At 43.3% G+C, this 10,797-nt stretch overlaps 1 long non-coding RNA gene across 2 annotated transcripts in view; it reads right to left on the bottom strand.

Annotated features, from left to right (window-relative positions):
* Positions 1 to 209: 209 nt before the first annotated feature.
* The window catches only part of LOC141569335 (uncharacterized), a 31,979-nt gene continuing 21,391 nt past the window's right edge, over positions 210 to 10,797 (bottom strand). Inside the window, exons 3-4 of one of the 2 annotated variants that reach the window (XR_012492862.1) lie at positions 2,907 to 3,047; positions 210 to 693 (exon numbers count right to left, since the gene is read on the bottom strand). This is a non-coding gene — a long non-coding RNA (uncharacterized LOC141569335). The remainder of the gene's footprint in view (positions 694 to 2,906; positions 3,048 to 10,797) is intronic. The other variant, XR_012492863.1, reaches the window with a different exon arrangement.

The following is a 10,797-nucleotide window of genomic DNA, read 5'->3' as shown; positions in this document are numbered from 1 at the left end:
AATGAGACTGTATTTTATAATGAACGCATTTAAGATTAATTTCTTAACAAGGTTTATGTTATGACAAAATAGAATTTTTAAGTAAAAACAAATTTCAAAGTAAAAACCAAAAAGCAGCAGTGTGCTTGCTATGGAAATGAGCTTCAGTTCAGATAACTCAAGCCTCTCTTTCAACCAGGTGAGGCCATGAAGACCCTCTGTCTCGCCATTGCTCAGGTATCCCTGAGAGGAGGGCTGCGTTTTCCTCAGATTCAGATGTGACCAACAGTCTGAGGGCCAGCGACATACCGAGCTAGAGCTGGGTGCGTGCGTTTGCAGCTAGTTTTCATCTGATTCTCGCAATTCTTCTCCATGGAGAGGTAGGTTACTTAACAGATAAAGATACTGAGGCTTCAAGAAGTGATGTACAGATGGTCACTGACATCATTGTTTGACTTTACGATGGTGCAAAGCGATGCGCGTTCACTAGAGCCTGTACTTTGAGTTTTGAAGTTTGATCTTTTGGGGGGCTAGCAATAGGCAGTAAGATATTCTCTTGTGATGTTGGACAGCAGCCGTGAGCTGCAGCTCTCAGCCATGCTTTCACGATGGTAAATAACCCATATTCTCCAGTGTGCTGTTACCAGTGTTGTTTGGATATTGTGTTTCTTCATTCCGTCATGTTTACAATATGCCCATCTGTGGCTCCCGCTTCTGGTGAGAAGAAAAGAAAGGAAATTAGTATTTTGCTTAAGGACACACAGCTAGTTAAAGAGGCAGAGCCCTAGTCTCTTAACTGCAGCCCCAGTGCTTTTGCCTCTACATCGTAGCTGTCTTTCCCAGGATCCCAGGAGATATTGAAATGGGCAACGCCAAAAGTCTAGTTCATTCTAGATCAGCTTTTACATCAGCGTGGTGGGATGTAGAAAAATGCCTACGATCAAAATTTTTCATACCGTTTTCTGGGGCTTATCACCCCCACCTTAGCAAGTCTCCACGGACTCCACATTACAGTTTCCTACTCCAAACCAAGAGACAGGAAGACAAGGCCATTTCTCCCCTTGAACTTAACACAGGCAGCAGGCTCAGGCCTCAGCCCCTTCCTGGACTCCAGGGTGGGCCTCTCTCCTTTATTCTTCCTCTGCCATTCTTTTCACACCAAGAAATCAAACTTCTCACCTGCCCGCCATCAGAGGGGGAATGAAGTGAGGACATTCTGTTGACGTGGAAAGGAGGTGGCAGGCACGGGGGTTGGGGATGACGGAGGAGGTAGCTTGGGGGAGGGGAGGAAAAGCTGCTGAGGGGATTAAAGGAATAAAAAGTAGCGGTTAGGAGCACAGACTCTCTGGAGCCAGATTATGTGGGTTCATACCCAAGCTCAGCCTCTTACTGTTTCTGTGTAAATTTAGGTGAATTGCTTTGCCTGTCAGAATATCTGTCTCATAGGGTTGATGTGAAAATTAAATGAATTAATGCATGTGGAGTGTAAAGTGGGTGTACATACTGTGTTTGCTTTTATTATCCCCAAACTAGCTGTGTGACTTGGGTGATTCACTTCCTCTCTCTCTGACCTTCCGCTTTCACTTTCTCTTTTATAAAGTAAGGGGGTGGGATTAGGTGAGGCAAATTCCTTTCTCACTTCCAATTTCTAGGCTTCCGACCTCTTTTTAATCACTGGAACATACTCTCCAGTTCTACCATTTAAAGGATTACTTGGCATCTACCATTATAACTGTCTTTGCACATTATAAATGTTTTGATTTTGAAGACTGTCCCGTTGACGTTCATATTCTCTGGGAAATCCTAAAAGCCAAAAAGAATGAAGGACCCTAACCGCACAAAGGACCGTAGGCCCCCTGGAGGTGGGGTGGCAGAGGAGGATGGCTGCCCCACCCCCTACCATCTACAATTCCCACTCAGTTCCTCTGCAGTCCTACCAGCGACTTCTTTTGCAAAGACAGAACTACCTTCCTCCTGTGCTCAACTCCACGATATTGTTAAGTTACTACCTTATTTGTTCCTCTCACTTGCAGAGTTTAGGAAAGGATGGTCCACCCCAGCTCCCTACACTACCTGGCCACCAGGCCGTATCCCCATCCTCCCTGGCCTCTCTGAGGAGCTGACGAATTGACTCCTTTTCAGAATGCTCTCTCCGGTGAGGGTCAGTGCCTGGCTGCCACTCTTGTCTCTTCTTCGGCCTCCTTTTGACTTCCAAACACTCTAACTAGTCTTGCTGACCCTTGGCCGAGCTCAGGCCTAGTGGGTGTCAAGCTCAGGGAACCTCATCAGGGGACGTTTTGGTCTATCTGGGAAAAACCAAGATGCCTTGGGGAGTCTAACCCTCATAGTTTAGACATCAATACTCCATTTCAAGGGTGTGTGCCATTCTTTTACTTTCTCCTAAACTCTGTTTTCCACCCCCAAAGTGTCTCCTTCCCTAGCCTGCGTTTGAAACAAATGTTCAAGGAGCTGCCCCTGGCAGGCTCAAAACAAACAGCTGCCAGAGCTCCACCCCTCCCCCGTCACACTTGCTGCTGCTATTAGTAGAACGGGATCTATAGCCCCAAGCACTGGAGTCAAGTTGCAGATATTCAACTTGAGCTGACTGTTCTGCCTGGTTCTTTCTGGCCTGTGTTTTTGCTTAAAGGGAATCTGAAGCCCCGTGGATCCCCTCGCTCCATCCCCTGTTTTCTGTGTCTTTAAGGGCTCTGACAGCCAGCTGTGGCTGGCACATGCTCTGGGCCTGGTAGTCGCAGGGGAACTTGAAGTAGAGCAACAATTCGTCTACATTTTCAAAGCCAGGCTAGGCCAAGGCCTTTCAGGCATCCGTGTTCTTCCAAGGATGAGCCCCCTGTGTTCCTTAGACTGCATTTGTCAGCATGGAACCTAACTGGGGGCTTAACCCAAAAGAGGTTCATTTTTCTCACACAATAAGCAATCAGAGGTAGCTGCCAGCGTGTAATCAATGTACCAAACTCCTTAAATGTTTTTGCTCCACCATCCTTCATAAGCGGCTCTTCTGGTGGTCTAAAGATGGCTTTTGCACCTCCCAGCATTATTTCTGTATTCTAGAAAAGAGAAAGGAATGAATGGTGAAGGGCAAAGGACCAAAGTGTCACTTACCAGCTCTGTTTGTCCCTTTACAAGCTCTCCTGCAAACCTCTGCTTGCATCTCATTGGTCAGCACCATGTCATCTGTACCCCCATGTGCAAAGGAGGCTGTGAGGGTTTTAACTGAGGGACTTTGACACCTAACACCAAGTCAGGGGTCTCTTAGGGGACATGTAATTTTGTAGGTAGGTATCCCTGTTTGCCATAACTGGGACTCCTGCCACAGTACCCCAACCAAGTTCACAAATATTTCCAAGTCCTAACTCTACCTCTATAGACCACCTACGCTCTCTCTAAACTTGGAAAATGGAGCAAAGTGGTTAAGAGTCAAGACTCTAGAGTCAGAAACATATGTGTTCAAATCCCTGTTCTATACTCACTGGCTTTGTGGTCAAGTCACCCAGGGCTTCAGTTTTCCCACCTATAAAGTAGGGATAATAATCATTCCCACTTTTAGGGTTGTGGTCAGGATTTAATAAATATGTAGCCCATGGTACATAATAAGAACTCAACAAATATTAGCTATCGTTAGTCAATTGCTGTACAGATCATACTGGGTTATATTCTAACACATCATTTAAACGATTGTGAGCCCTCTGAGCAAAGATGCTGCCTTCTCTTTTCCACCACTTTTAAGTATAAAAGCACTATTTTAACTAGACAAGTCATCCATACATTCACTTGCCTTGTAAACATTTAAAACGTTACAGAGAAGGCTAACGGCCCCTTTGGCAACCCCATTCCCTTCACCATCCCTTTTCCCAATCCCTTGGAATTGAGCATTATTATCACTTTCTATTTTTCCTTTAGATCTTTTCCTATACGTTTCATATATGTATATGGACTCAGGGAAAATATGAAGTATTTAAAAAAACTTCACCTGTACCATATTGTATGGATTATCCTTCAACTTTATGTAATTTTTTCCAATATATTTTAGCAATCTATTTTTTTATTAGACGGAGTTTTCCCAAGTTGTCTTTTATCTTCTTTTCCCAAATTGCTTCCTGGTATTTCCTAATATGGAAATATATTTACTTAGCTAACTCCCTATTCATTGACGCATAGATCATTTCCAACTTAGGCCACTGCAAGACAAGAATGCAAAGATTACCCTTATACAGATGCCTCTTTTGCACATGTAGTTACCATCAAGTGCAATTTCTGGGTTTTAGCATGTAAGCATTTTAAGTCTTCAAAAATATTGCCAAGTAACCCTTTCCTCCCCCACAGAGATAGCTGTATCTAAGAATGTATTTTATTTTATTTTATATTTTATTTTATTTATTTTTTTAACTCAGGTCTACTTTTGGGCCTAGCACAGCCTAAGCTAGATAAATGTTAAATTGCATGCCCCACCAATATTTTGTGTGAAGATGACATAGGGAATTTGCTACAGTCTGAGGACTCCTTAGACAATTTTCTGTGTTAGCCGATGCACTTAACGGACAGCATTTCCTATCTCTCTCTATTGTTACACTTTGGTCCTTTTCTACCCCTACAAACCAGGGAGAACAAACCCAACTCCTGCTTCTCGCAAGGTGCCCAGCCTGTATCAGGCTGAAATTCCTGCTTCCTCCCACACCGTGCCCGTTTTTAAGTTTTCAGGGTTTTTGTGAAGATAAATGGGATAAGCTTTGTGAAAGCAGTATGAGTTCTTTTCAAGGCTAGAATGTATGTATGAACAACATGTCCCAATTTTTAGGGCAGATTGGTTTCTGTCTGATAAACTCTTATTTCTTATTATTCAAGTTTTTAAATATATAATACATTCACATGGCTTAAAACTTCAAAAGTACAAAAAGGAACACACCCTTTCAGTCCCTGACTCCTCTATCCAGGCCCCCAGGGATCCACTTTAATTCATTTCTTGGGTATCACTGAATGATTCTTTACTCAAATACTCGCATATGTAAAAATTCTGTTTTTCTACTATGTGGCTCCCCCACCCCCACTGTTCTTCACTTCATTTAATTTACATTATATCTTGAAGATATTTCCATATGAGAACATAGAGGGCTTCCCAATGATTACTTTTGACTTTCTATTATAAAAGACTTTAAACTTAGCATATAGAAAATTTAACCTTTCTTACCTCCACCCAGTTTCAACAATTATTATGAATTTGCCAATTTTTAATCTATTCTTCCACTTTTAAATTTTTGTTGTAGTATTTGCAAGCAAATCTCTGCCAGCTTCCACAAAAAATTTCTTTATACAAGTTTCCATATACATTTTTCTTTATTATTTTTAATGGATATACAGGTACTCTGATATAAAGATATATACCATAATTTATTGTAACAGTCCTCCGTGGATGGATATTTAAGTTGTTTTCACAGCATAATTTTTAATAAAAAGAGAATTGCTATATATGTGTATGTATAGATATATAGATACACACAAATATACATATATACACACATATATACATATAAGTGGTATAATTATTTTTTAACTATTAAAAAACTTCATAAAAGTTAATTTCACTAATTAAAAATCACTGCAGGACCTGAGTGGTAACCATGGAGGCTACACTCTGGGAAGCCAGGGGCAGTCCTTTTCTTCTGCTTTTCTCAAGTGGCTGTCGTACCTTTGATTTTAAGTACCTGCCTATACTAATACCCTTTCACATTTTGGTGAATCCTGTTTCTTTCATTTTTCTTTGCGAGGCCTTTCTCAACTTACCCAGACTTCTTCCAGAGTTTCTCAGTCTCAGCCTTATTGAGATATTGGACTGGATACTATTTTTGCTTTGGGGCATTGTCCTGTGCATTGTAGGATGTTTACCATCAGCCCTGGTCTCTACCCACTAAATGCCAGCCAGTAGCCCACCCCACCCCCACGTCCCTTTTGATAATCAAAACTGTCTCCAGCCATTGCCAAATGTCTCCCCAGCTTGAGAACTATTGCTTCTGACTTACAGCAAAAGGAGGAAAAATGGACAAGATATCAATCGACAGACATAGAAACACCTCATAGCCTACTAACTAATATCCAAACAAGAAGAATGATTAGACTGAATTATGCTTCTGTTTCGTTGTCCTTTTCCAGAGCCAATTGTTTATTTAACCAACAAGTTCCAATTTACTAGTTTAAATAAGATTTGAGGATAGAAGTAGAAGCAGAAGGCTAATGAACGAATTTACTAATTCTTCTTTCCAGCCAGTGAACTTGGCTGATATTTCTTAGCAGTGACAGATCTCAAGTACTATTTGTCTTTTTACCTCCGATAAGTCATATTTTGTGTATTTATTTTGTGACGCAAGGCCTTGTTTTCCCTTAAATGTCTCAAAGTGAACTCTGAAATTAAAACAATTTTTATGTAAATTGAATTTTTATCCAAGACTTGATTAATTTCTGTGTCAAAGTTCTGTGTTTCAGTCTCTATTCCTCTTAGAATGTATGTTGATTTTAGAATTGGCCACTGACTTCAGATGAGAAAGTGGAAGAGGAGTCTGAAGGAGTCTCCTTTATCCTCCATTTTGAGAAACAATTTGTCTTCTCTGGAGAAGGGAGAATGGAACTGAGTTTTCCCAGCCTACAATATAAACTAAATATGCTGTCAGATGCCCAGAAATCCTTCCTTACCATCAAAGATCAATCAGTTTACTTGCTTACTCTTCTAAGAGGTTCCTTCACTTCCTAAGCAAAACTGATCTGTCTCATCCTCTGCTCCAACAGTGTTTTAAAACTCTTCCTGACATCATGGTGAAGTAGTGTCACATGTCCCCCTTTAACCTGCCCCCCCATTTGGCTGTGAGACCCTTAAGGACATGGACTCATTCGCATGTATCCCTACAATCCCTAGTATTCATTATCTTACTTAGCTCATACTGGTTGCCAAATAAAATCGCAGTTTAGTTTGAATTGGTTAAATAATTGAACTCTTTCCTCTCGTCTGAGAAGCACTTATTGCTTATTTCATTTACAGTTTATGCCTCTGGAATGTTCCTTGTGTGCCCAGAGATCAATACTGCTGTGTTACATTCAGTGAAAGACGACTTTCACCTCCATCATCATCATCATCTCTCATGTGCCAGACGTTTTACCCATAATCTCACCTGATATTTTGCAGTTACATGGCAACTACATTGCAAATTACATTCTTATACCCACTTTTTCAGATGAGTTAGAGAGCTGAAGCTCAGAAAGGTTGAGAAACTTACCCAAAGTCACCCAGCTAATAAGTGGGCAAGCTAAGATACAAACTCAGATCTTTGGTTTCTAAATATCTGCTCTTTCCACAGTGTCATTCCACCGTGTGATAGAGGAGAGTTTCTGAGGAAGCTCCAATGTGGAGTAAAAGCTTTGGTCAAAGACATTCTTGTTTTCTTCCCTAGCAGGACATTCAAAACCTTGGTGGTCTCTTAGATTTCTCCTCCACAGGAGACAGCCCATTATGTGTTAGGGTTGGAAGGACATGGGTCTCCTGCCTGCAGAATTAGTTTGTTCACAGGCATGCAGGGATCCACTGAAAGGTCATGTGGTGTAGTACGTACCCTCTGGCATCTTCCAAACTCATTTCCTCCTGTCCTGTGGGTCAGAGCTCTGGCATTGTTCAAAAAGCGGTTTGGAAGGGAGCATCTGAGGCAAAGCTGGCGAGAGAAGTTAGGGTGGGGCAGACCCGAGAACATCAAAGCCTTCATGAGGCCTTGAGCAATTATTTTTATAGTTATTTTCACTCCTTTGCTCCTGGTCTATTTTCAATAAGGTGACTGTGTGAATTGTTCAAACGAAGACAATTGTGAGAAGAGGGTGCTGTTAATAATGACAATGGGATATCAGAGCTCTTCTGGGAAAGCCACATGCATGGTCTCCCTGTTTTGGAAGGCCTATTTCTATAACATTTCAGAAACCCAAAGGGAAACAACCCTGATACCCATAAACACAGTGAACACATCTGCTGGAAAACCTCAAAAGGCAGCAACCATGGAGGGGGCCTTTTCTGAGCTGCGTGACCTTGATGAAGCCACTCAAACCACCAAACTCGGTTTTCTCATGTGAGAAACAATGGTGCTTATCTCAAGGGGCTTACATGGAACAAATAAGACATACTATGTACCATGCCTGGTACATAGTAGTCCCTTTGTCATCTGGGTTGGGAGCCCTGGTGGCTGGTTGGCGTGGTGAGGGGACCACTGGATATTTGGTACCAAGTTCAAGGGAATGCTGGAAGCCTTGAGAGAGGATCTGAGTTCCAGGTTCTTGTGTTTTGAGGATTCTTGGCGCACTCTAAGCTGATGGATGTGAAGGCCATTCACTTTTAGTGGTTAAGGAATATCCACCCACCAGCTGAGAATGAGGAGGGGGAAACAAAGAAAGAAAGGGCTGCAAAACGTGCTTCTTATACTGCCCTGGAGATAGGACAGTGAAGGCCGGGGGTGGGGGCAGTGACACCATTGTACCCAGTGACAGTGTGTAGATAGTCTGGGAGGTAATCTTGGTTGCTGTGTTTGCACATTCCACCAGAATAATAAAATCTGAAGGAAAGAGCTGAGATCCTAAGCTGAGGGCTGGAAAAGGCCTCAATTTTGACCTTTTACCTATTTTCTTAGCCCTGGCAATAGGCTACAATCTCCTGATTAGACACTGATACTTCAGGCATCCAAGCTCAGGGAGCATTTTCAAGACTAGTCTGAATTTAGGAGAAGCTGTTTGGTTCAGGGTTCCCTGTTAAGATGACCTCCACCTTAGGCTTTCTCGTTTTGAGGGAAGGCCAACTTCCCTGAGATGTGCCAGTTTGCTTAGAAGATAAGACTGTTGAGCCTTTGCTTGTTCGGTCAGTCCTGACTTCATTAGTTATGCTGGAACAGCTAGAAGATGGGCAATGTGACGTCTGTACCCGGAGACTAAGCTGAGAACACCAAGTAAACAATAGTCACGAATTCCATCTAAAGGGACCAGGACACTACTGACTCAGATTCCAGGCTTTAGGAACAGCCTAGCACACAGCTGGGCCTGGGCTGGTGCCCAGGGGCAGGGAGATTGTGTCGCACTCTCCTCTCTTCCCTACCTTTGAGCCCCGTCTCAAGGCCTGGCGTTGTCTCTCTAGGCTCCTCTGCTGTTCCGGTGGGATGAGGAGCAATGTGCTGAAATGCTAGAAGGCGCACGGCTCGGGGGCTATTTGTGGCTGGGGCTGAACTCAGCAGTCCTAGAAAGAATGTTTCTGACACAGCTTGTCTTCCGAAAATCCATGAGGCTTAGGGACAAACTCTGCCTGGCTGTGCTCGGTACTCATGTACACACTAGGCTTGCAGCTCTTGGCATCGAGAGGGGCCAGAGAGGGAGTGTGATGCAGGTGGTGACCCAGCACCCAAGGAGCTCCCAAGAGGCTGGCTCCGAGCAAACCACACCCTTGGCTGTTTCATTTATTTATTCATTCATGCATTTTATTAAGCAGATACATCTGTCAGGCATTGTTCCAGGCACTTGATATACATAAGAGAACAAAACAGACTTAACATTCCTGCTTTCATGGATTTTATATCCTAGTAACGGGAAGGTAGACAATACCTAAGCATAATAAATAAGCAAAATGCTTAGTGTTAGAAGATGTTGAATGCTACGGAAAGAAAAAAACACAGCAGAGAAAAGGAGATCAGGAGTGTCGGAGGGGAGTGTGCCGTGTTAGACAAGGTGGTCAGACTAGATGTCACTGAGAAGGAGATTTCAAAGCCTAGTAGGAAGAGGTGAACTTAGCTCGTATCTGAGGGAACAGTGACCAAGGTAGAGAAAACTGCTAGAGCAAAGGCGTAGAGCTGGGCAGATGTCTTGCATGTTCCAGGAGCAGCAAGGGAGTCAGTGTAGCGGGAGCAGAGGGAGCAAAGAGGAGACTGGTAGAGGGGGTCAGAGAAGTGGTGGTATGGGGGAGACACCGGTCCTCCTGGGCCTTGTCAGCCATTGTGAAAACCTTGAGCTGGACTGAAACGGGAAGTCATTTCAGGGTTTTTGACATGGTTCAAAAGCATCACTCTGGAACAACGGCAGCAGCAGTGGTGGCAGCGCAGAGTTTGGATATCTCTGAATCTCCACGTAACAAGAGAGAAACTAGAATTAAAACTAGACATGCTTGGAAGACATTTATCTTAAAATAGGTGACAAGGTATTCTCACAGACCCCAGAATGAAAGTGGACAGAAGCAAGTCATCAAAAGCCACAAGAACTACATGGCATCAGCTCAAACCCCCAGGCCTCTCTGGAGAGCCCCGCCCAGCTCCTTCCTTCTGGATGGCATTCCATGGCCCAGTTTGTTTCCAGTTTCTACCTATCCTGTGTTCCATTTTCTTAAGCCCCTGTTTCCTGCTAGTTTGGATGATGAAATGGAACCAATAATGTTGGTAATGGTTTCGGAGCTGTTTAGACACAAGAACACAAACATTTTCACAAATGCTCTTTAAGCCATGACTTAGAGATGTAAATCATCATGGAAACACCTGGCACTCAGCAGAAGCAGTGAGACCACTTTTCCAGTGCAGGAAGCTCAATTCTCTGCCAAACCAAGACCCTCCAGCCTTGCCCGAAGAATGAGCGCATGACGGATGCTCTGCAGGCAGCAGCAGTATCTGCTCCCATCCCACCCTTAGCCAGACCCTGTCTGTTTCTCTTAGCCTTAGTCCATTGAGCTGTTATTTTCTTATGGAGTCACTGAGCATGAAAAAGTAGCATGGATTGATGGAGAAAGGGGCCCTGAGTCTCACTTCTGAA

Source organism: Rhinolophus sinicus, linkage group LG17 (assembly GCF_036562045.2).
Source record: "Rhinolophus sinicus isolate RSC01 linkage group LG17, ASM3656204v1, whole genome shotgun sequence".
Taxonomy (NCBI): Eukaryota; Metazoa; Chordata; class Mammalia; order Chiroptera; family Rhinolophidae; genus Rhinolophus; species Rhinolophus sinicus.
The sequence above is the reverse complement of the archived record's forward strand: the minus strand, read 5'-3'. Positions and strand labels throughout refer to the sequence as shown.